This window comes from Lissotriton helveticus, chromosome 6 (genome assembly GCF_964261635.1).
Source record: "Lissotriton helveticus chromosome 6, aLisHel1.1, whole genome shotgun sequence".
In the NCBI taxonomy this organism is placed as follows: domain Eukaryota; kingdom Metazoa; phylum Chordata; class Amphibia; order Caudata; family Salamandridae; genus Lissotriton; species Lissotriton helveticus.
This window is the reverse complement of record NC_136067.1, coordinates 477783495-477810083: the sequence shown is the minus strand read 5'-3', so window position 1 is coordinate 477810083 and position 26589 is coordinate 477783495.

Sequence of the window (26589 nt, the reverse complement as noted above, 5' to 3'; positions counted from 1 at the left end):
CTGGGGTGCACTTTTGGAAATGTGACACGTTACGTGTGATTCTCTTATTTTCAGATGCTGCGGTTATCATAGTCCCTTTTTGTTAAGTAACCACCAAGGGTTCCGCCCGATATCTACAGTCCGTTTTCTTTTGTTGCTCCTGTTTGACGAGCACCCAGTCCCCTTCGTGAATGGACGGGGACTTGGCTCTCCGCCTAGTGTCAGCATAGGACTTCATCTTTTCCTTATGTTTACGATCTGTGTCAGCAAAGTCCTCATGTTCACTGTTAAACCTGACATCATTGGCGTGAGTCTCCCTTACATTTTTGACGGATTGCCTCCTCTGTTTTGACATTTTTTTGCTGGCTGTATGTTTTGGGCCCTGTGCCACTGCTAATCAGTGCCAAAGTGCAAGTGCTCCCTATGTTAAATTGATATACTGATTGGATTCCATGATTGGCTTATTTGATCTACTGTCAGCCGCTAGTACAGTGCACCATGTGTGCCCAGGGCTTGTAGAGCAAATGCTGCTGGTGGGCTTGCAGCACTGGTTGTGCCACCCACAGAAGCAGCTTGTAAAGTGTGTCTCAGGCCTGCCATTGCCAGGCCTGTGTGTAGTCTGTGACTACCATGTCGACTTGGCCAAGTGCACCCACTTGCCAGTCCCTAAACCTTCCCTTTGCTTCATATTAAACACCCCTATGGTAGGCCCACAGGCAGGTTGCATTGTAAGTATAAGGAAGGACATGCTCTGAGGTGTGTAGCATGTTCTAGTAGTGAATTACAGCCATTTTCGTTTTTCACTATTGAAGGCTACCTGTTCTCATAGATTAAAATGGGCAGTGAAGATTGTTGCATCCCTACAATCCTAACAGACTCAGGGAACATGGTAGAAATTCGAGTTTAGTATGCCTGAACACAGAATACTAAAATACATCTTTTAGTAAAGTTTATTTTATTATTCTGTGTTTGCAAATACCAATTTTAGAAAGTAGGTATTTGCTTGCCTAACCATTTGAGCCCGCCTCTGCTGACTTTTGTATTGCTTGTCTGGGTTTGTGTGTGACAGGGCTGGGAAAATTCCAGGAGACAGCCTGGGACAGCCCAGTGGTGAATAGGGAGATTTACCTCCAGATGGGAGGGGGAGAGTGCACCTGGGACCTGAATAGGGCTGGGCCTTCCCTCCACAATGCTGGCTCCACCACCTGTGGCTTGTCTGATGTCTCTGTCCTGCACAGTGAAAGGAGACGGGGAATCCTGTCAACAGAGCACTCCAGAGCTGCATCTTCCCTCCCCTGAGCTGGCTCCACCTCCTGTGGGGCGTCTGATGTTTCTGCCCTGCACAGTGAAAGGAAGAGAAGAGTCATGTAAACACAGTGCTCAGGAACTGGTTTAAACTAGACAGAGGCCTCTCTGCCTTCAGAGAACAAAGGGTTTTTTGGCATAAATATTGGGACCCAGTCCCACAGACTTTAGATCACTTCTGGAACAAGAAACCTTTCTGCCAAGGAGAAGAACCAAGGAAGCTGCAGGAGTTTGGACTGCCCCTCTGCCAGTGTGCTGTTTGCTGGGTTGGCCTGCAGTGGTTGCTTCATTGCCAAGGGAAAGGAGAAGGAACTTTTTTAAGGACTTTCAAATACAGAATATTCTCCAAGGGCTTGAACTGTGCTTGCCTCCTGCTGAAGTCTCAGGGCCAAAAGACTTCACCTCCAGCTCCCTCCTGAATTTCCTTGCTGGGAATACTGACTCCAGTCACTTGCGTGCCGCTGGGAGCTGGAAGCGCAACGCATCGAGAAGAAGCGTGCCGCCGCCGCAGCTGAAATCATCGCTACGCCGGAGAAGTGAGAGTTTGTCGCATCTCCCTGGAAGCGTGTATTCATCGAAGCTGCCTGCTGTCGCATCGCCGGAGAAGAGCGACGCATCGAGAGAGCTGTCATCGCAACACCGGAGAAGCGCATCGCAGGGCCTGTCGCGGCTCCAAAGTACAGAGTCGTCTCAAGGCTGCCAGGGCGTCATCGCATTGTCATCGCCGCATCAAGGGCGCCATCTTCTCGCATCGCAACCGGATCATCGCATCGGCATCACATCGCATCAAGGTGCCATCTTGCGCACCGCAACAGGTCGAGAATCTACGCATCACCTCCGCACCGGTAAGGCTCACGACAAGTCCCCTACTCTGTGCAAGCATTGAGGAAGGATGAAACGTTCCCCCGGGTCATGGAACCGACGCATCTCCCCTTTTGCGAGCCTTTTTGTTCACTTTGCGTGCTGCATCCAAGAACTTTGGTGAGAACTTTGTCGCATTTACCATCAACTTGTATTAAGAGACTTTTATCATCTTTCAAGTAACCTTTAGTATAGTATTGTGGATTTTTGTCATTTGTGGTCTTGTGTTTAAGTCTATATAAAGAATACCTATTTTTATAAAACCTGTGTTGTGTTCATCTGTAGTGCTATCACTGTATTACTGTGTATATTCACAAATGCTTAACACACTGCCTCTGAGACAAGCCTGTCTGCTCGTGCCAAGCTACCAAGGGGGTGAGAAGGGGTTATTAAGGTGAGTCATCCCCTTATCCTGACTTAGAAGTAAGGGTCCCTATTTGGACAAAGGTGATAACCATTGCCAACTAGAGACCCCCAGATCTAACATTGTTGGTCAGCGGTGAGGATTTGGACTTTGCATTTGTGTTTCATATTCAGTAATTAGGTGTACACTACTAGTGAGTGCAGACCAAACGCGACCACATACTTTTTTTTTATAGAATCCTTTTTCCTTGGAACTGTTATTTTTTCTAAAGACTCCCAATTCTTACTACCATGAGTAAATCAGCATCTGTTGCATCTATGGATCTTGATTTTGAGGAAGAGAGGTTGGAAACCTACATTCTGAAACAGCTCAAGTATCTCCGCAGGAAATTGAAAGCTGCTACACCAGGCATTTCTAAAAAGGAAGACTACCAAAAGGCTCTGAGGGCCTGGGTAGAAGCCAGAAATGTCCCTGATCTTGTTGTGGAGCCTGTTGGGAATGCAGATGGGCAAATTGATGGGCTATAATTATCAGCCAGGGGATGGGTGCCGTCCCCGCCTGGCAGCAGCATCTCTTCCAAAAACCTGTCCCCCAGACAACTAGAAGACAGGTAGAGAAATAGAGCACTGAAGCTGGAGTTGGCAAAGCTTAAGATGGAGGGTCAGAGGGAAGCAGAGAATAACAGGTTGTCTTTGGAAAGAGAGAGAATAAGAATGGAATATGGGAGAATGTTGAGGGAGTTAGAGATCAAGGCCAAGGGCTTAGAGATCAATTCCTCTGGTGGCAGCGCACGATCTGTGCCTTCAGAAGGCAGGGTACATATTTCCAAGGATGTCATCAAAGATTTTCACAAAGGTGAAGATATTAGTCAGTGGTTTGCAGCCTATGAGATAGCAATGTTGGCCCACCGGGTCCCTGAGAAGGATTGGGGAGCAGGGTTATGGGGCCGCTTTGTCACTTAAGGTAGGGACACTTTGTTAGACCTGCCCAAAGAGCATAGGATGTCTTATAACCACATGAAGGAAGCACTGATGACAAGGTATGGGTCAACTCCAGAGCTCTATAGACAGAGGTTCAGGAATTGTAAGAAACTGGAGGAAACCACTTGGGTAGAATATGTGTCTTTCTTTTGCAGAGCCATGGATGGTTGGTTGAGGGGTAGCAATGTTGATAATTTTTCAGCTCAGTATGATTTGATTGCCAGGGAGCACTTATCTGCTAATTGTTTTCCAGAGCTACGCCAGCACCTTGTTGATAGCAAGTTGACTAATCCTAGAAAGCGTGCTGAGGAGGCGGACCGCTGGGTCAGTATCAGGGTCCACAAGGGTCTTGTTGGAGACTCCGCCAAAGGTGGGCAGGGTCCCCAGCAGAAGAGTGGGGGGGACAAGGATAAACAGAGGGAGTTCCAAAAAGGTCCCCAAAGTAATTCCCAAGGGAACCAGGGTAAGGGTTCCCAGCCTCCCCCTGAATAGAAGTCAGGACCCCCAAAACGTAAACCTGTTCATCGGGGGCCTGTTACCTGCTTTCAGTGTAAGCAGGTGGGACACCGTTGGTATGATCCCCAGTGTCCTCAGAAAGGACAGTATGTGCCAACCCGTGTACCACCCCGTCAGATGGCCAGTATAGCCCTGGGAGGGGAAGAGATGGGTGCCCAAGGTTGGTGGGGTCCCGCAGAAATGTCCCTTGTCTCATAAGGAGATTTTGAGATGGTCCCTAAAACTCAGCTGCCTGATAACACTAAAAAATACAGGCAGTGGGTGACCATCAATGGCCATAGAGTGGAGGCTCTCAGAGACACAGGAGCAAGTGTGACAGCTGTCAAGTGTCACTTGGTCTCTGAGGAGCAGCTAGTCCCTCATGCATTCTTCCCAGTTGTTGCCGCTGACAACACAGAGAGCCATTGCAAGGTGGTTCTAGTTCCCTTTGAGTGGGGGGGGGGGTCTCTGGTACTCTTCAAGTAGCTGTGAGGCCATTCATGCCTGTTATTTGTCTGTTAGGCAATGATTTAGAAATCTCCCCTTGGGCTAAGGTGGAGAAGAAGGTGCATTTGGAGATGTTGGGTCTGCCTGAGTCGGCATGTGTGACCACTCGGTCTATGGCATCTAAGGGTGTTCAAGAGACCCTGGAGCCTGAAAGTATGGCTAAGGGATCTGCCTTAAAGAGAAGAGGTCAGGGGTGTGGGAAACCAGCCCCTATTGTTCCCACGGTCAAGGAGGAGGTAGACCCTGAGGGGGATGTCCTGGAACCCACTGGTGAGCAAGTTTCTGAACTGGGGAACCTACCTGAGCTGACCCATTGGCAGCAAGAAGGGGTTCTCTCCAGGGAGGAATTTTGTGTAGAGCAAAAGAAGTGCCCTTCTCTTGTAGGTTTGAGGCAACAGGCCACAAACCAGGCATCAGGTGATCAGTCTGGATCACATTGGATCTACTGGGAGAATGGTCTCCTGTATAGCGAGCCTAAGGTTGGTGAGCCTGGGCCAGCCAGTGTGCTGGTGGGACCCCAGCGCTTTGGGACCTTCCTACTGGGTTTGGCTCATGATGTTCCATTAGCTGGTCATCTGGGGCAGAACAAGACCTTTGAAAGGCTTGTCTCCCACTTTGTAGGACTTGTCAAACTTGCCAGGCAAGTGGGAAAAGTGGAAGGAGGCACAAGGCCCCTCTCCAACCTTTTCCCGTAGTCAGTACCCCCTTTGAACGGGTGGGCATTGACATTGTGGGGCCACTGGACCCCAAGACAGCCACGGGCTACAGGTTTATCCTGGTCTTGGTGGACCATGCTACCCGGTACCCGGAAGCCATTGCACTCAGTACAGTGACGGCCCCCGAGGTGGGACGTGCACTGATGGGGATTTTCTCGTGTGTGGGGTTCCCCAGAGAGGTTGTGCCTGACCGAGGTACAAACTTCATTTCCAATTATATAAAGTCTCTGTGGAAAGAGTGTGGTGTTACCTACAAGTTCACCACTCCTTACCACCCACAAGGTAATGGGCTGGTTGAAAGATTTAACCGGACCCTTAAGGACATGATCATGGGTCTTGAAGAACAAATGAGGCGTAAGTGGGACGTCCTCTTGCCATGCCTTCTGTTTGCCTACCGAGAGGTGCCACAAAAGTCTCTAGGGTTCAGCCCCTTTGAGCTTTTGTATGGTCACCCGGTAAGAGGACCTTTGAGTTTGGTAAAGGAAGGCTGGGAGCAATCTCCCAGGAAACCTCCCCAGGATGTATATAGCTACATGCTGGCCTTCAGAAACCAAACCAGGCGTTTCAGGGATCTCGCTCAGGCGAATCTGGAAGCCAGCCAGGAAGAGATCAGAATGCCACTCTGATTGAGCTTCAACCTGGAGAGAAAGTTTGGGTCATGGCCACTGTGGAGCCTTTTGCGCTCCAAGACAGGTGGACTGGTCCTTATGAGGTGGTGGAGCGCAAGAGTGATGTCACCTATCTGGTAAACTTGCGGTCTCCAAGGAACCCTTTGAGGGTCCTTCATATAAACCGCCTGAAGCCCCACTTAGAAAGGTCCGAAGTGGGCATGCTCCTAGCGACAGATGATGGAATGGAGGAGGAGACCGAGCCTCTTCCTGACCTCCTGTCTGCAACAGAGCAAGATGGGTCAGTGGATGGTGTCAGCCTCTCTGTCACACTGACCCCTGATCAGCAGCAAGATTGTTGCCAACTGTTGGGGCAATTCTCTGATCTATTTTCCTTGGTTCCTGGTGTCACAGTTTGGTGCGTCCATGATGTGGACACTGGTGACAGTCCTCTTGTGAAACACAAGGCTTACAGAGTGACTGCCAAGGTCAGGGCTTGCATCAAGGAAGAAATCTCCAAGATGTTTGCTTTAGGGGTCATTGAGTCTTCCAACAGTCCTTGGGCCAGCCCAGTGGTCTTGGTCCCAAAGGCTGCATCACCGGGTGACACACCTGAACTCCGATTTTGTGTGGACTACAGAGGACTCAATTCGGTCACCAGGACTGATGCACACACCATCCTCAGAGCTGATGAGCTCATTGATCGGCTAGCAGCTGCACGGTACCTCAGCACGTTTGATTTAACGTCTGGGTACTGACAGATCACCTTGACCGATGGGGATAAGGAGAGGTCAGCATTCTCCACGCCAGATGGGCACTACCAATTTCGGGTTATGCCCTTTGAGATGAAGAATGCCCCTGTCACCTTTCAGAGGTTGGTCAACCAGGTGTTGGCTGGACTGGAGGATTTCAGTGCTGCCTACTTGGATGACATTGCAGTGTACAACGCTAGTTGGGAGGAACACTTGCAGCACCTCTGGGAAGTGTTGATGACACTGCGCAAGGCAGGCCTCACGATCAAGGCAAGTAAGTGTCAGATCGGGCAAGGCTCCGTTGTGTACTTGGGTCACCCGGTAGGAAGCGGCCAGATGGCGCCCCTACAACCCAAGATTGATACCATCCTGGCATGGGAACCCCCAAAGACTCAGACAAAGGTGAGAGCCTTTTTAGGACTCACGGGCTACTACAGGAGGTTTGTCAAAGGGTAAAGCAACATTGTTGCACCTTTGACTGAGCTGACTTCCAGGAAGCAGCCCAAGAAAGTGAACTGGACTGACACCTGTCAGAAAGCTTTTCATGCCCTGAAGACTGCCATGTGCACAGCACCCGTGCTTCAGGCACCCAACTTCTCAAAAGAATTCATTATACAGACATACACTTCAGAGCATGGTGTGGGGGCTATTCTATCACAGATTACTGAAGAGGGCTTTGACCAACCTGTAGCCTTCATCAGTAGGAAGTTACTTCCACGAGAACAGAGGTGGAGTGCAATTGAGCATGAGGCATTTGCTGTGGTTTGGGCGCTGAAGAAGTTGAGACCATACTTGTTTGGGACTCATGTCCGGGTTCAGACCGACCACAGGCCCCTCAGATGGCTGATGCAGATGAGGGGTGAGAACCCAAAGTTGTTGAGGTGGTCCATCTCCCTACAGGGTATGGACTTTAGGGTGGAACACCGCCCTGGTACAGAACACGCCAACACTGATGGTCTATCCAGATTTTTCCGCCTTAGTGAAGAGAACTCCCAAGGGGATGGGTAGTTCCCCCCACATTTCAGCTGGAGGGGACACGTGTTAGACCTGACATCATTGGCGTGAGTCTCCCTTCCATTTTTGACGGATTGCCTCCTCTGTTTTGACATATTTTTGCTGGTTGTATGTTTTGGGGCCTGTGCCACTGCTAATCAGTGCCACAGTGCAAGTGCTCCCTATTTTAAATTGATATACTGATTGGATTCCATGATTGGCCTATTTGATCTACTGTCAGCCCCCAGTACAGTGCATCATTTGTGCTCAGGGATTGTAGAGCAAATGCTGCTGGTGGGCTTGCAGCACTGGTTGTGCCACCCACAGAAGAAGCTTGTAAAGTGTGTCTCAGGCCTGCCATTGCAAGGCCTGTGTGTAGTCTGTGACTACCATGTTGACTTGGCCAAGTGCACCCACTTGACAGTCCCTAATCCTTCACTTTGCTTCATATTAGACACCCCGATGGTAGGCCCAAGGGCAGGGTGCATTGTAAGTATAAGGTAGGACATGCTCTGAGGTGTGTAGCATGTTCTAGTAGTGAATTACAGCCATTTTCATTTTTCACTATTGAAGGCTACCTGTTCTCATAGATTAAAATGGGCAGTGAAGATTGTTACATGCCTACAATCCTAACTGACTCAGGGAACATGTTAGAAATTCGAGTTTAGTATGCATGAACTCGGAATAATAAAATACATCTTTTAGTAAAGTTTATTTTAATATTCTGTGTTTGCAAATACCACTTTTAGAAAGTAGGTATTTGCTTGCCTAACCATTTGAGCCCGTCTCTGCTGACTTATGTATTCTTTGTCTGGGTTTGTGTGTGACAGGGTTGGGGAAATTCCAGGAGACAGTCTGGGGCAGCCCAGTGGTGAATAGGGAGATTTACCTCCAGATGGGAGGGGGAGAGTGCACCTGGGACCTGAATAGGGCTGGGGCTTCCCTCCACAATGCTGGCTCCACCCCTGTGACTTGTCTGATGTCTCTGCCCTGCACAGTGAAAGGAGAAGGGGAATCCTGTCAACAGAGTACTCCAGAGCTGCATCTTCCCTCCCCTGTGCTGGCTCCACCTCCTGTGGGGCGTCTGATGTTTCTGCCCTGCACAGTGAAAGGAAGAGAAGAGTCATGTAAACACACTGCGCAGGAACTGGTTTAAACTAGGCAGAGGCCTCTCTCCCTTCAGAGAACAAAGGGTTTTTTGGTATAAATATTGGGACCCAGTCCAACAGACTTTAGATCACTTCTGGAACAAGAAACCTTTCTGCCAAGGAGAAGAACCAAGGAAGCTGCAGGAGTTTGAACTGCTCTCTGCAAGTGTGCTGTTTGCTGGGTTGGCCTGCAGTGGTTGCTTCATTGCCAAGGGAAAGGAGAAGGAACTTTGTAAGGACTTTCATCTACAGAATATTCTCCAAGGGCTTGAACTGTGCTTGCCTCCTGCTGAAGTCTCAGGGCCAAAAGACTTCACCTCCAGCTCCCTCCTGAATTTCCTTGCTGGGAATTCTGACTCCAGTCACTTGCGTGCCGCTGGGATCTGGAAGCGCGACGCATCGAGAATAAGCGTGTCGCCGCCGCAGCTGAAATCATCGCAACGCCGGAGAAGCAAGAGTTTGTCGCATCTCCCTAGAAGCGTGTGTTCATCGAAGCTGCCTGCTGTCCATCGCCGGAGAAGTGCAACGCATCGAGAGAGCTGTCATCGCATCACCGGAGAAGCGCATCGCAGGGCCTGTCGCGGCACCAAAGTACAGAGTCGTCGCAAGGCTGCCCGGGCGTCATTGCATCGTCATCGCATCATCAAGGGCGCCATCTTCTCGCATCGCAACTGGATCATCGCATCGGCATCGCATCGCATCAAGGCGCTATCTTGTGCACCGCAACAGGTCGAGAATCTACGCATCTCTTCCGCACCGGTAAGGCTCACGACGAGTCCCCTACTCTGCGCAAGCATTGAGGAAGGACGCAATCGTTCCCCCGCGTCACGGAACTGACGCATCTCCCCTTTTGCAAGCCTTTTTGTTCACTTTGCATGCCGCATCCAAGAACTTTGTTGAGAACGTTGTCGCATTTACCATCAACTTGAATTAAGAGACTTTTATCATCTTTTAAGTAACCTTTAGTATAGTATTGTGGATTTTTGTTGTTTGTGGTCTTGTGTTTGAGTCTATATAAAGAATATCTATTTTTATAAAAACTGTGTTGTGTCCATCTGTAGTGCTATCACTGTATTACTGTGTATATTCACAAATGCTTAACACACTGCCTCTGAGATAAGCCTGTCTGCTCGTGCCAAGCTACCAAGGGGGTGAGCCGGGGTTCTTAAGGAGAGTAATCCCCTTATCCTGACTTAGAAGTAAGGGTCCCTATTTGGACAAAGGTGATAACCATTGCCAACTAGAGACCCCCAGATCTAACATTCACAGTTAACTGGGGTAGCCTGTAAGGTGTCTCCCCAAGTGGGTATTCTGGTCCGGATGGGCTGCCCCAGCATGAGAGTGGCAGGACATTTACGCGTTGTCGCATGTAGAGTTGTTCGATAAGCCCGCAAGACTTCATTTAAGGCAACTTGCGGGTCCTTCTTATCCAGGGAGGCTTGCTGAAACATCTTTCTCAGAGTGGCCATCAAACGTTCCACCATTCCGTTGGCCTGTGGCCACAAAGGGGTGATTTTACGATGTTTAAAATCAAGGTGTTTGGCAAACTCCCCAAACTCTTGACCATTGAAAGGTGGCCCATTGTCTGTTTTGACCTTTTTCGGAATACCCCAGGTGGCAAACACTTCATCCAGGACAGCGATGGTACTAGTAGCCTTGGTGGATGAGACGAACTGTGCGATGGGGAATCTTGAATATTCATCCATAAGAACTAGAATGTATTTCCCTGATTGAAGGGGTCCAAAGAAGTCTAAGGCAATTTCCTGCCAGACACCACTTGGTAGGATAGACATTTCAAGGGGAGCAGGAGGCTCTCCCTGGTTCACCAGTTGACATTGAGGGCAGTTCTTGAGGGTTAGTTCAACCATCTGATCTAGTAGTGGAAACCACACTCTCTCTCGTAACGCTCTTTTAGTGGCCACTACCCCACGATGACCCTCGTGAGCTAAGTTGATCACTCCTTGACGAAGTTGCATAGGGATGACTATCCTTTGATCTCGTAGTATGATACCCTCTGTTGTGACCATTAGTTTGTCTCTCACATGTTTGAAAGCATTCAGCTCTTGTCTTTCACTGAGAGCTCGGTTGTCATCATCATTGGAATGTCGCCACGTGTTTGTTTGTATTAGAAGCTTCACTTGTTGCAAAATGTCATCCTTAGTGGTTGCTCACAGATGGCTTCTAGCGGGACAGCCGGTGGTCTGCTTAATCGATCACAAAATGAATTTATTCCTCTGCTAGTGATGATCCCGATGCACGTGAAGTTCTGGGATGCCTCGACATATAGTCAGCCGGATTGGCAGACTTCCTGGGTTTGTGTATGATGGTATAAGTGTATTCCTGTAGTCGTAGACCCTATCGTTCTATCGGAGGAGGCATCTTGGCTCTTGGGTTGCCAAATATGGTGACTAATGCCTGGTGGTCCGTGACTAACGTGAAATACTTGCCATACCAAAGATATGAAAGTGTTCACACGCCTAGACAACGGCAAGACTCTCTTTATCTGGCTGAGAGTAAGCCTTCTCAGTGTCCGTTAAACTCCTGCTGGCATATGCAACGGTGTGTCTCTGATCAGTGTCATGATCAAACTGCGCAAGAATGGCCCATAGGCCAACAGGGCTTCATCGACCGTGATTTTCGTTTTCATTTTGGGGTTGAAGTAAGCCAAGTTATCTGCCGATTCAACGGCCGTTTTGATCTCTTGAAATGCTTGCTCGCATTGTGGTGTCCACTTGAATGGCTCCCCTTGCTTGGTGAGGTTACGCAACGGATAACTGATGGTGGCATAGTCTCTTATATACCTGGAACAGTAACTTGCCATTCCTAGAAAAGACCTCACGTCACTAACATCCTGCGGGCTCTTCGTGTCATCCAGAGCTGCCACCTTCTCGGGGTCAGGTTTCATCCCTGCTCCAGAAAATATGTGTCCAAAGAATTTCAAAGTGGATTTCTGAAAGTGGACTTCTCTTTGTTGAGTGTGAGATTTGCTTCTAGGAGGGCATGGCAGACTCTATCCAACACCGTTTCATGGTCTTGGACATTTGCACCATACACTAAAATGTCATCACTGTAATTCATTGCATTTGGGATGTGATGGATTATCTTTCTTATGGATTCTTGAAATATTTCCATGGCGGAAGAGACACCAAAACTGAGCCGCTTATATCTAAAAAGTCCAAGATGAGTGCAAAGGTGGTGTATCATGATTTGTCGTGCAACTCAAGCTGGTGGTATCCCTTATTCAGGTCTAACTTGGAGAATACTTGAGCTCCATTTAGAGACGCGATCATATCACTCAAGTGCGGCCCCGGATGACACTCTCGCTCAATAACCGTATTTGGGACCCTCATGTCGACGCAGAGGCGCACTTTCTCGGTATTACCGTTTTTCAGCACAATCGCCACTGGTGAAACCCACGGGGTAGGACCTTCCGTTCGCTCAATAATGTCAGCTTGTAATAGTTCTTGTAGTTCATCCTACACAGCCTTCTGGAGGTGAAAGGGGACCCGTCTGTGATGTTGAGCGATGGGTGTCACCTGTTCATTTATATGTAAGTGTACCTGACATCGTGCCATTTTTCGGAGTCCTGTGAACAACTTGGGACACTTGTGGATGATGTCTGGGTCATCATGTACTCGATATAGAATTTCCACTAGCCGAAGTCGCTCAGCGGTGGGGAGGATGAGGAGACAGTCCGCTTCAGGTCCTTCAATCACATGTATGTCGGCTGGTACAGACTGATTCTTATGAGTGAGAGTGGTTGCAAACTTTCCCAGACACGGAAGTGTTTTTTTCGACATCCAGGTGTACGCTCTGACATGTGCAGGGCTCAATGAAGGCATTGGCTTGATTCTCTGGTATTCAGTCACTGGAATGTAGTTTAGGGAAGCGCCACTGTCGAGCACAAACTTCGTCGCGTAATTTTCTTACGCGAATGTCTAGTCATGGGTATTTCTTGAGCTGATCCGGGTCAGCCACCATGCAGATGTACTCTTCACTGTCCTGTGACACAGGCGATGCTGACCTCGATTCTTGTGAAGGTGACTGTCTCAGCCACTGTGATTTCCGAGACTCTCAGCTCGACTGTGAGGATCCAGAGGACGATCCTTGGCGGTCTAGAACTGCTTTGGCGTGATGTCGCACAGTTGTTGGGCGAGACGATCTTGTCGGGTCTTTCGGTCTGTCCTCCCTATGGTCCCCACAGGCATTCTCAAAATGATTGTCTCTCCCACACTTCCGGCATTGCTGCCCAAGCGCTGGACAGGCATCTGTGTGGGGAAAGTCATAACCACATCGGTAGCATTTGAGAGGACGCTCCCGTCTCTTGTCCCTTCTGCCGGAGTCATGACGTTTGTGTCCTGTATATCTGTGATGAGATTTAGGTTTCGACGTCCTCCGCCTATCACAGGAGTGTCTGCGAGTCGTACGTGCTTGAAGTCAGAACGCCTGCTCACGCTTTTCCACACATCCCGCTTCCATCTTTTTGGCATGTTCTTCCGCCTGATCGTGAACTCTGGTCATTTCTTCAATCTCATCTAGCTTTTGGCTCTTCCTTAGGAGGCGTATTCGGAGAGTTTCTGATTGACATCCCTCTATGATATGCAGCCTGATGGCGTCTTCCATGGAGAAGTTGTCAAAATCACAATATCGAGTGAGTCGTTGAAGTCTGGTGATGAATGTGCTCATGGGCTCTTCCTTCTCCTGTGATGCCAAATTGAAAGTGTATCTTTCATAATCTACATTTCTCTTATGTAGGAACTTTTTGTTCAGGGCATCACGTACTTTGAGGTATGTTCCTGCGTCGTCAGTCGGCAATTCTTTGATGAGTTGACTAATATCCTTCCCCACCAAGTTACGGAGCGCAATTAGTTTCTGATCTTCTTCTGTCACTTGTGAGCCTTGCATAAAATCTTCAAAATCCTCAAGCCATTCTTGCCACCTGAGACCCATTCCTCCTACAGCTACAAGTGCAAGTGGTTCCGGAGGGCGTAAATATGAGCCACCCATCTTGCCTAATCTGTTGGTCGCAGCTGGCGCTCCTCTCGTTGGCGATGTCGCCATCTTGCTTTTGTTTCGTGTTTGTCACGGCTTATACCGGTTATCAGTCAATTGACTACTGAGAGAGAAACTCCTTCGGCCCTTGTTCACTAGCGTTTCTAGATCCTTTGCTTGCTTTCTTCTTTTAATTCCAGTCAATTATCTCACTTGGCGCAGGATATTTACTTCGGGGTTTGCATTTGCTCGTGCTTGTTACATTCAGGATTTGCATTTGCTCGTGCTTGTTACATTCAGGATTTGCATTTGCTTGTGTTTGTTATATTCAGAATTTGCATTTGCTTGTGCTTGTTTCATTCGAGTCTTGCATTAGCTTATGTTTATGACATTCAAACCTTGTATTTGCTTGTGCTTGATGCCAGACCTTAACTTACCTCTAACTGCGGTACTTCCTGAGTCCGGGCTTCCTCCTCAGTGAAGGATTCTTCTTCCAGTCATGGCGGCTTTAAAATGGAAACTCCTTCCTGCAGGACTTGTGAGGACTATGCTTGCGTGCGGCTAGAGAGTGGAGACGCATGTGTGCGCATGTGCAGTTCTTGCAGAAAGGGATTTCACTTTCTCAGCTCACTAGAGGAGAATAAGAATCCTCCTGCACTGAGGAGACTGCCCAGGCATGGACAATGCCTCATGCCAAGATCCAGGTAAGGGGAGGACTCGTGCAGGGGCACACTAAAGCTAGGGGTAGTTGGCGGGGGGAAATTCTGACACGCGGCAGAGTTGGAATTTGTTGCCAACTTAGCACTCCCAGCGGAGTTGGAAAAACTCTGTAATCTCAGCTGTCACAGTGGAGTACCCCTCCCAGGGTTTGTCTATATAGACATGTATGTATATGGTCACATATTCAGCCACTCATGCACCCTCTGATTCATCATTTACAACCAGAAATATACTAACTCAGTCAACTATAGAGATATTGACAGACACTCCTTTACTCACACATGCACAGACACACTCACTTACATTTACAAAAACTCACACACCCACTATCTCATGTATGCAGTCTCTTATATACCCAGTCACTTTTCTATATACCACTTACACATCCACTAACTTACCCATACAAGCACTTCCACAGCAAGATACCTTAGTATACACCTTTAACACTCACTAATGTTTAGAAAACACTCACAATCACTGGATGATGTCATCAGTGATGTCATTTGAGATGTCATCAGTGATGTCATCAGTTATGTCACTGACCATGTCATGAGTGATGTAATATATGAGGTAATAAGCAGTGCATAGCAGCGCAAGAGCTATAGCCGTATTTTATTGTGTGGTAATTGCATTTATATAGCGCTTACTACTGCATCAAAATAATTTTTTTCAGCAAGTGGCATGCTACTCCAGAACCCATAAAGTATTATTGGTGAGTTAGTATAGTGAAATATGGGTGGATATGTTTGTCAGCTATTTGTATGGTGAAGGATATTGGAGGGATGGAAGAGGGAAAAAAAGGTTTGTATATATATAGTGCTTGCTACCCCTTATGGGGTGTTGAAGCACTTTTTCAGTGAGTAACATGCTACTCCACTCTGTAATCCATCATGGATAAGCGGTGAATTAGTATAGTAAAGAATAAAAGTAATATGAGTGGATGATATGCTAGTTAGGTATTTGGATTGAGAAGGATAGTGAAGGGATAGAAGAGTGAAAATGTTTGCATTTATGTAGCGCTTGCTACCCCTGATAAGGTGTTGACGTGCTTTTACAGTGAGTAGCACACTGCCCGGAGCCAATGAAGGATTAGTGGTGAAATAGTAGAGTGAAAATATGTAAGTAACTTAAGTGGTTTATATGTTAGTCAGTTATTTGAATTGAGAAGGACAGTGGAGGGATAGAAGAGGAAAAATGTTTGCATTTATATAGCGCTTGCTGCCCCTGAGAAGGTGTTGAAGTGCTTTTTCAGTGAATAGCACGCTACTCTGGATTAGTGGTGGATTAGTATAGTGTAATATGAAATTCATTTGAGAGGTGGACAACTTTAATTTGTTATTTGGATTTGAAAAGGATAATGGAGGGATAGAAGAGGGAAGGATTTTATTTTTACCTCATAGTGGTAGGAGGAGGCTTGGGATAAGTAAAAGGGATGTGGAGGGGAAGAGTCAGAGGGAAGTGTTTAGAAAGGCTTGTTTGGGAGATCTGAATAGTAAAGAGGTGTGATATGATGTAAGGAGGTATAGAGAAGGGAAGAGTCTTGAAAGGGTAATTTGAGGATCATAGAAGTGGTATGGGGTTTGGGATGAATGAGAGAGTGCAGGTAGAGGATTCATTTATAGAGATATAGGGTGATAAATAGGGAAGTGCATTGGAAAGAGAAGTAGAATGAGGTTAGAGATGAGTCAGAGAGTTGAGGTAGAGGATATATTGTGAGCGGTATAGAGGGAGAAGTAGGTTAGTGTATTGGTTATGCTGAATTAGGAGAAAAGTAACAAATATATAGAAACATAAGTATATGGATGGTAGATATAGGCATAATGAAGGTAGTATATGTATATTAAAGATGCATTTAATAAACTCCAGCTTTTAAGTGTTGTTGTACTTTAAATTACCCTTAGAATCCTTATATGTAATTCAATAGTGAAGCAATTGTAGATATAAGTTATGATAAAAGATTTACTTATTCATGCAGTCACTATCAGTAATATGTAACCTTGTTAAGCAGAACTAACACATATCTATATTTAAACAAAACATAATTATCACACACATTTATACAAACCAATATACATATGTAGGATCATATCTAAAGTGCAAATAAATGCTTATATACAGAGGTATATGCTGTATTTCTCTGTTTGCGTACAGTGGTTATGTGGGGAAGATCCAATTCTTGAGTAGTTCTCTGAAGATAAGGTGGTTAAACGTGGCTCTTATCTTGGGGTAAAGCATTCCATAGTTTGGCTGCTTGAACAGAGAAGGGTGTGTCACCCATGTTTGTTTATCTTGTACTTTGGGATTTTGAGGAAAGGTGCTACACTAGAGTCGAGGTTCCTTTCTTTGGTGATTTTATTCCTGATGTAGAGCGGTCCCACTGGTAACCAATGCAGTGCTTTCAAAGCAGGGAATATGTGGTCTTGCAGTTTTATATGTAAAAGAAGTCCAGCAGCTATGGTCTGAATATGTGTAGTCTTTTCATAGTCATTAATGGTGATCCGTGGTAGAGGCTATTGGCATAATCAAGTTTGGACAGAACAAGAGAGATTGTAGCCTAGAACTTTTGTGAACATCCCAAATTTGGGGAAGATTCATTGCAGAGTTTTTATAGTAAAAAAGCTTGCGCAGCACTGATGTCCTCGCGCTAGCTGCTTTAGGATTCTTGAACTTTTAATGTGCTTTTAAATTGAACTTATTGTGTTTGCTCTTACGTGCCTCGCTGCTCTTGGCCTCCCACTCTCGCACCCCTCACCTTCACTACCTCAGCCCCTACCCGGTCCACCACAGACTTGCCCAATTGTAGTAGAGGGTAGAGAGGGCGGCCGGATGCCACTTCGGGTTCTGGAGGGTGAAGTCACGGGTTAGCCCTCCAGCTTCTCTCCCCCTGCTGCTACTTAAGGGACATGTCATTCCCTATGCGCAGCGGACATGCGCAGCACTGATGTCCTCACACTAGCTGCTCTAGGGTTTTTTGAACTTTTACTGTGCTTTTAAATTGAAGTTATTGTGTTTGCTCTTACCTACCTTGCTGCTCTTGGCCTCCCACTCACGTGCCCTGCACCTTCACTACCTCCAGCCCTACCCTGTCCATCACAGGCTTGCCCGATTGTTATGGAGGGTAGAGAGGGCAGCCGGACGTCACTTCAGGTTCTGGAGGGTGGAGTCACCGGTTAGCGCTCCAGCTTCTCTCCCCCTGCTGCTACTTAAGGGACATGTCATTCCCTACTCGCAGGGGACGCATGCAGCGGGCGCCCTGCCAGCGTGCCAAAGGCAAGCCCGTCTGCGCACGTCCGTGCATGTTCCTCGACCAGGGCCAGCCCTGCTGCTGGTTGTCCCCCTGCAACTCGTTTATGTTGGTCCAGGTCCCAACTATTGTCTTTTAGAAATGAGTAGGGCACTTCTCCATCATGTTGCAATCTCTCTTGGTCCCTAAACAACCATTTCAGCTGTGACAAGTGCCCGTTTAAACTGAGTCCACCCAGTACCTTGCTCTCCACGCCTGGAATGGGAGCCAGACCCCTTAATTTTATCAAGGCATGTCTGCTTAATTGCAGATCTCTCCCTTGCCATGCGGTTTACATTTGGCCCTCCATCACAACTCACTCCGGGGACCTAATGTTTCTGACAGAGACGTGGGTCAAAGATTCCTCCAACCCTGACCTTAATATTGCCATTCACCCGGATTATCGTTTTGTTGGGATTAATCGAACGGGCACTAAGGCAGGAGAAGGGATTGCTGTAATCTTATGCTCGAACTGGAAGATCGTTTCCAGAAAATTCTCTAACATCAGTTTCTTTGAAGCCATGTGTTAGACCTGTCTAATTTTTTTGCGTAGTCCCTCCAATTTATTATTTATTTTGTCCCCTTTTTGCCCCTCTTGCCTTTATCAATTTTTGTGTCCACTAGCTTTCACAAGGTGTTGGTCTAGGGCATAGGTGCTTTTTCACCCTCATAGTTTTTCACCTCAGGCCTAGAGGCCTTTCCTGATAGGAATTCACTAGGAGTCACAAAATGGTGGCTACCAACTGACATAACTGTCAAACCCAGAACCTGTCCCATAGGATAGAGCAGGGCATTCCAGAACCTTCTGGTCCCTTCTGGACCTCTGAGGGTCAGCCTATATAAGGCGGAATGCTGGTCAGCCATTTTGTCTCACTGGAGAGAGTCAGCTGGAGGACAGGCTGTAGCTGAAGGTGGGGGTAGGATAGTCAGAGGGTTGACCTATTGATTCACCACCCTTCCTCCCTTGGGTTACCTGACCTGTCCCTGCTAATTTGGATGGCTGGAGACCCTGGGCGCCTGACCAACCCCTAGTCTAGAAATACAGGGGTGTGAAGAGGAGAAGGAGACTGCAGTGCTGCGGAGCGCAGTCCTCTGCCCAGTAGAGAGACTTTTATTGAGCAGTGCTTAGTAGAAGAAGGGTTAATCTTTGTGCCCCCCCCCTCGTGCAGTGGACAATTGAATCCTGCCCCTGGTTGCCGTGACTTTCCCCTAGTAACAGAATCCCCCAGAGTTTCATCACGTACTTGCTGGGGCTGAAGCTGGCTGTGGAGAGGAGCCAACCTTAGGAGGAGCGGAAGCGGAGTAAAACCGAGCAGGTCTACCCCCGAGCCAGCGCCTGGTGAGCAGTGCAAGATCGGCGCTGTGGTAGCTGGTAGTGTGGGGAGAGGAGTGGGTTGTCAGGGTTTCTGGTGGCTGCGTATTTCTCCCTGATTCCGCCGTGAGCGGGACCCCTGGGGCTTCGTTAGCGCTGTTGTGGCAGCGCCGCTGACTGAAGGAGAAAAGGGGGCTGGTTGAGCAGTATCCGGCGCCACTGCGCATACTCTAGGCTGATCCAGTTGTCCTTGGCAGGAGGGGCCTAGGACCGAGCCGGCCCACTGTGGAGCCACTGCCAGCGTCAGGCGGGCAGAGCAGACTCTGTGGCCGGTCCGCTTTCTTCCTGCGCATGCGCGATAGCGCCTTCGCGGAGAATACATCGTCAGCAGCTTGAGAGGAGATCCTAGGGGAGCGGCTCCATTGAGCAACTGATATCCCGCCAGCGCCGTGAGTCACATCAAGGAGGGCCCCTGCTTCCCTGAGGAGAGAGAGGGAGCGGGGAGGCCCGGCTTTCGGCGGGGAGCGTACTTCAAGTGAAGGGGTGCGACTGGTGGCCAGATATTCGAGTTTTCACCATCAAGTAAGCTGGGAAGCCTGAGGGGAGGCAGAGGAGGACTGGGCTGTACTTCAATCTGACTGGCCTCATAAACAGGGAATGGTGCAGCGCTGGTTGGTTTCCACCTATGGCAGGGGATAGAGGAACTGCTAGGTAGCAGTGCCCTGATAAGCCAATTAAAACAGTCTAACTTCCTCCTGTACTCTAGAGGGCTTGAAGGTGGCAGAGGCCTAAGCCAGTTAATTTGTATACTCTTTCACAGCTCCTGGTGCCTGAAACCAATGTCCGCTTGAACTAAAAAAAAGGTGGGGTTGCCTAAGAAATTGATATCCTGTGCCGGAAAAAGCCAATCTGATTCCTGGAGATAGATTGTCTGTGAAAAGATTGTAATTAACTGACAAGGGCTTAATTTCTGAAGAGGATTTGAAAAGAGTTAATTGAAATACAGTAATATTGCACATGATCCGTTGAAATATGTAGATGTCTACCTGCTATATGTGACAAAGTGATGAGGTTAAGAGAACTTGAATGTATTTGACTGTGAAAGTTTGAAGAACAAAGAAACTAAAAGAACTTTTATAAAACAGCTCGTATTTTTACACAAAGATTGGTGTAGCATCATTTTTGAGTGGAATTGCTTGATGTTACTGCTGGGTGGCTTGCAACCTTTACACATGTGCCTCTGTTAATATTGTCGTACCCTAGGCCAGGCTACCCTAGGTGACCTGTCATACCAGGTTCCAACAAGTTGGTGTCTAGCGGTGGGATCCTGACTGTGGTTGCAGCTACTCAGTAGTAATTGAACGTAATACACTAGCCTACACCAGGAGTTTTCTCCTAGCGGCCCTCCTAATTTGTCCTTTTGTTTTTCCAAATTTGTTCCTGGTGGTGGGGTGGAGGTGGCTTTAGGTTGCCCTTGCAACTCTAATTTCCTGGTGTGTATAACTTGGTATTTCCTGTTGTAAAATGGAGTTTGCACTAGAAAACCTAGATACCTATTCTGTGGCTCAGCTGAAAGATTTCTGCCAGAAAATGGGGGTATTTTTTAAGCATGGTGCCAAGAAGGGGGAACTCCAGACCAGTCTCAGGGCTTGGGTGGAGGCACACAAAGAAGGGAAGGAGGAGGATGAAGGGGCAGACCGGGACACGGTTGTGGAGATAGATGGATTATTCCACTCTGAGGGGGAAAACCTACTCCCAGGACCAGTGTCCTACTCCAGGAAGGGCAGTAGCGCCTCTGGGGGAAGCTTAACTGAAGCAGAGCTCGCTGACAGGAGGGAAAAGAGGCAATTAAAATGGGAGTTGGCTAAGCTGGAGCAGGAGAAGGAAGAGAAGAGGATGGTTCATGAGTTCAGGTTGAAAGAGTTGGCACTCCAGGCCCTGCAACGGGGGCCCTCTCCTGTAATAAATGGTGGCAGCGGATCCAAGGAAACAGCCAGGGAGTCCAGACCCTATTTGACAAAATACCTTATTGCTAGCTTTAGTCAGGGGGATGACATAGCCAAGTGGTTGGCTGCCTATGAGGTCTCCTTAAGAGCCCATGGGGTGCAGGAGAAGCACTGGGGGGGTGGTTTGTATAAGTACATGCCTCCTACTGGTTGGGACACCTTGCTGGCCCTGGAACCAGGGGAGCAAACCAACTACCCCACCATGAAGCTAGCATTAGTAAGGAAGTTTGGGCTTACCCCAGAAAGGTATCGCCAGAAGTTCAGGGGGAGCCACAAGTTAAGCACCCAGAACTGGGTGGACTTCCTTGATTACGCACGTAAGGCATTGGAGGGCTGGGTCAAGGGCAGTGAGGTGAAGGATTATGAGGGGTTGTATGATCTATTTTTGAAAGAGCACCTCCTCGAGAAATGTTTTCCCGAGCTGCGCCAACACCTGGTGGACAGCAAGCTGACCAATCCCCGGAAGCTTGCAGAGGAGGCGCACATCTGGGCAAGTACCCGGGTGTCCTCAAAGTGGACTGGAGGGGATTCGCAAAAGGCCGGACAGGGCGCCCCCCAGAAGAAGGAGGGGGGAGATAAAAAGAGGGAGTTCAATAAAGGTCCCCAAAACAATTTCCAAGGGAAGGGAACAGGTTTCACCCCTAGGGCAAACCCGCCCAGAAACCCTAATCCTGGCCAAAGCCAGCAGCCAAGGGTTCTCCACTGCTTTGAGTGTGGTGGTGTTGGACATTATAAGGGAGATGTCAGATGCCCAAAGAGACCACCCCCTCCCACCGGAGGAAAACCACCGGGAGTAGCTAGTGTAGCGCTCGGGGAGGAGTTGCCCTTAGATAAGGGGGGTGAGTGGGCGGGTGTCACCTTAGTGTCCCTGGGAGAACGGGAGATGGTCCCAAAGATCCAGGTGCCCCCAAATACTGTTAAGTATGGGCAATGGGTCACCATCAATGGCCAGAGAGGGGAGGCTCTGAGAGATACAGGAGCCAGTATGACTATGGTGAGAAGTCAACTGGTATCTCCAGAGCAGGTGGTTCCCCATGTACTCCACCCCGCCGCGATGGCTGACGGCAGAATGGGCCACTATCCAGTGGCTGAGGTTCCCTTTGAGTGGGAAGGGGTTGCAGGTTCACTTCGAGTTGCCGTAAGCCCTGCCGTGCCAGTTGATTGTCTGCTGGGGAATGACATGGAGCACAACAGTTGGAGAGAGGTGGAATACCGGACGCACTCTGCGATGCTGGGTACACCTGACTGGCCCTGTGTGAGCACACGGTCTGCGGCTGCCCGGAGAGGGAGTTCGCCTGGGTTGGAGCCTGGAACAATGGCCCAACCCGCTGCCAAAAAGGGACAGATCCGAAGACAGGAAGAGCCTGCTTCGGCTTCCGCACCCCATGTGACGGATCGGCCACCTGCAGTGGTGGACCAGGAGTCTGTGGAGGGGGAAGTAGACTCTCTGGAGGATTTACCCATCCCTGCTGAGTGGCATGTGGAGGGAGGACCTACCAGAGAGGAATTCTGTAAGGGGCAGAGGGAGTGCCCTACCCTTGAGGGACTGAGGCGTCAGGCTGAAGCCCAGGCAGCAGGTGATGTTACGGGATACTACCATATTTACTGGGAGGATGGACTCCTCTACAGTGAACCCAAGGTACCCTTACCTGGCTCATCAAGAGCCTTGGTAGTCCCGCAACAATACCGAGCCTTTCTGCTGGAATTGGCTCATGCTATACCCTTGGCAGGACACTTAGGTCAGGACAAGACCTTTGCTCGGCTTGTCCTCCACTTTTATTGGCCTCAAATGAAAGTGGCGTCCAACACTTACTGTCGGACATGTGTATCCTGCCAGGCCAGTGGGAAAACAGGGGTGAAGCTGAAAGCTCCCCTGGAACCACTTCCAGTCGTTAGCACCCCCTTTGAAAGGGTGGGCATCGACATTGTAGGGCCATTGGATCCACCAACAACAGCTGGTCACAGGTTTATCCTGGTTCTGGTGGATCATGCCACACGGTATCCAGAGGCCATTCCTCTGAGGACTGTCACTGCACCTGTGGTGGCTAGGGCCCTGATGGGGATGTTTACCCGAGTGGGATTCCCCAAGGAAGTTGTGTCCGACAGGGGGACCAACTTTATGTCAGCTTACATGCGGGCGATGTGGAAGCAGTGTGGAGTGACTTACCGGTTCACCACTCCTTATCACCCCCAGTCCAATGGACTGGTAGAGAGGTTCAATAAGACCCTGAAGGGCATGATAAGAAGTCTGCCTGAGAGCCTACGGAGGAAATGGGACGTCCTCCTGCCCTGTTTGCTGTTCTCCTACCGAGAAGTGCCGCAGAAGGGAGTGGGCTTCAGCCCTTTTGAACTGTTGTACGGGCACCCTGTGCGTGGACCTCTTAGCCTGGTGAAGGATGGATGGGAAAAGTCTCCCAGAAAGCCTCCTCAGGATGTGGTGAGCTACATGCTGGCCTTCCGGAGCCAAATGGCAAAGTTGTGGAAGCAAGCTTCTGACAACTTGGAGGCCAGCCAGGCAGTAATGAAGGAATGGTACGACCACAATGCTCACCCGGTGGAGTTGTAGCCTGGCCAGAAAGTGTGGGTGATGGAACCTGGAGAGCTAAGTGCCCTTCAAGATCGTTGGACAGGCCCATTTGAGGTTTTGGAAAAGAAGGGTAAGGCCACTTACTTGGTGGATCTTAAGACCCCTCGACAGCCCCTACGGGTGCTGCATGCCAATCGCCTCAAACCCCACCATGAGAGGCCAGAGGTCATCCTGATGATGGTGACTGATGGTGCCGAGGAAGCAGAAAGCGAGCCTCTCCCTGATCTCTTCTCGTCTCAAGAGAAGGACGGGTCGGTGGAGGGAGTGATTCTCTCCCCATCCCTAACTCCTGAGCAGCGAGAGGATTGCCGCCAGGTATTGGAGCAGTACTCTTCGTTGTTCTCCCTTGTCCCGGGAAGAACCCACCTGTGTACCCATGATGTGGACACAGGAGACAGCCCACCAGTGAAGTCAAAGACCTACCGGCTGTCAGACAAGGTGAAGGCTAGCATCCATGGAGAGGTTGCCAAGATGCTAGAGTTAGGAGTGATAGAACCTTCCAACAGCCCTTGGTCCAGTCCGATGGTGCTAGTGCCAAAAGCCGCTCCACCAGGCACCACACCAGAACTGAGGTTCTGTGTGGATTACCGAGGACTGAACTCAGTTACAAAGACTGATGCTCATCCGATCCCTAGGGCGGATGAATTAATTGACCGGCTAGGAGCTGCCCAATATCTAAGTACCTTTGACCTCACTTCAGGGTACTGGCAGATCTCCTTGACAGATGGAGCAAAGGAAAGGTCAGCCTTCTCCACGCCTGAGGGACACTTCCAATTTTGTGTGATGCCCTTTGGGCTAAAAAATGCCCCTGCCACTTTTCAGCGACTGGTGAATCAGGTCCTCTCTGGAATGGAGAGTTTCTCTGCTGCTTACCTGGATGACATTGCTGTCTTCAGTAGCAGTTGGGAGGACCATTTGCAACATTTGCAAGCAGTTCTCCAGGCCCTGAAACAAGCTGGATTGACAATCAAGGCCAGCAAATGCCAGATTGGGCAGGGGTCGGTTGTGTACCTTGGACACTTGGTGGGTAGGGGGACAGTGCAACCCCTGCAGGCAAAGATTGAGGCAATCATGGCCTGGGAACCCCCCAAGACACAGACTGAGGTCCGAGCTTTCCTGGGCCTCACAGGCTACTACCGTCGCTTTGTGAAGGGGTATGGCACAATTGTAGCGCCCCTCACAGAGCTCACCTCAAAGAAACAACCTCGATGGGTAGTTTGGACGAAAGCTTGTCAGCAAGCTTTTGAGAAACTGAAGCAGGCAATGTGTGCAGCACCGGTCCTGAGGGCCCCAGACTTCTCCAAGGAGTTCATTGTCCAGACAGATGCATCAGAACATGGCATTGGGGCAGTGTTATCGCAACTAAATGAAGAGGGCCTGGATCAGCCTGTGGTCTTCCTATCCAGGAGACTGCTTCCCCGGGAACAGAAGTGGAGTGCAATTGAGAGGGAAGCTTTTGCGGTGGTGTGGGCTCTGAAGAAGCTGCGGCCATACCTGTTTGGCTCGCACTTCCTGGTTCAGACTGACCACCGACCCCTTCGTTGGCTAATGCAGATGAAGGGGGAGAATCCCAAGCTGTTGAGGTGGTCCATCTCCCTACAGGGAATGGACTTCCGGGTGGAACATCGGCCTGGAGTGGACCACGCCAATGCAGACGGACTCTCTAGGTATTTCCGCCTTAGTGATGAGGACTCCAAAGGGGTTGGGTAGTTCTCCCCACTTTCAGCTGGGGGGGACGCATGTTAGACCTGTCTGATTTTTTTGCGTAGTCCCTACAATTTATTATTTATTTTGTCCCCTTTTTGCCCCTCTTGCCTTTATTAATTTGTGTGTCCACTAGCTTTTTCAAGGTGTTGGTCTAGGGGATAGGTGCTTTTTCACCCTCATAATTTTTCACCTCAGGCCTAGAGGCCTTTCCTGATAGGAATTCACTAGGAGTCACAAAATGGTGGCTACCAACTGACATAACTGTCACACCCAGAACCTGTCCCATAGGATAGAGCAGGGCATTCCAGAACCTTCTGGTCCCTTCTGGACCTCTGAGGGTCAGCCTATATAAGGCGGAATGCTGGTCAGCCATTTTGTCTCACTGGAGAGAGTCAGCTGGAGGACAGGCTGTAGCTGAAGGTGGGGGTAGGATAGTCAGAGGGTTGACCTATTGATTCACCACCCTTCCTCCATTGGGTTACCTGACCTGTCCCTGCTGATTTGGATGGCTGGAGACCCTGGGCGCCTGACCAAACCCTAGTCTAGAAATACAGGGGTGTGAAGAGGAGAAGGAGACTGCAGTGCTGCGGAGCGCAGTCCTCTGCCCAGTAGAGAGACTTTTATTGAGCAGTGCTTAGTAGAAGAAGGGTTAATCTTTGTGCCCCCCCCCGTGCAGTGGACAATTGAATCCTGCCCCTGGTTGCCGTGACTTTCCCCTAGTAACAGAATCCCCCAGAGTTTCATCACGTACTTGCTGGGGCTGAAGCTGGCTGTGGAGAGGAGCCAACCTTAGGAGGAGCGGAAGCGGAGTGAAACCGAGCAGGTCTACCCCCGAGCCAGCGCCTGGTGAGCAGTGCAAGATCGGCGCTGTGGTAGCTGGTAGTGTGGGGAGAGGAGTGGGTTGTCAGGGTTTCTGGTGGCTGCGTAGTTCTCCCTGATTCCGCCGTGAGCGGGACCCCTGGGGCTTCGTTAGCGCTGTTGTGGCAGCGCCGCTGACTGAAGGAGAAAAGGGGGCTGGTTGAGCAGTATCCGGCGCCACTGCACATACTCTAGGCTGATCCAGTTGTCCTTGGCAGGAGGGGCCTAGGACCAAGCAGGCCCGCTGTGGAGCCACTGCCAGCGTCATGCGGGCAGAGCAGACTCTGTGGCCGGTCCGCTTTCTTCCCGCGCATGCGCGATAGCGCCTTCGCGGAGAATACATCGTCAGCAGCTTGAGAGGAGATCCTAGGGGAGCGGCTCCATTGAGCAACTGATATCCCGCCAGCGCAGTGAGT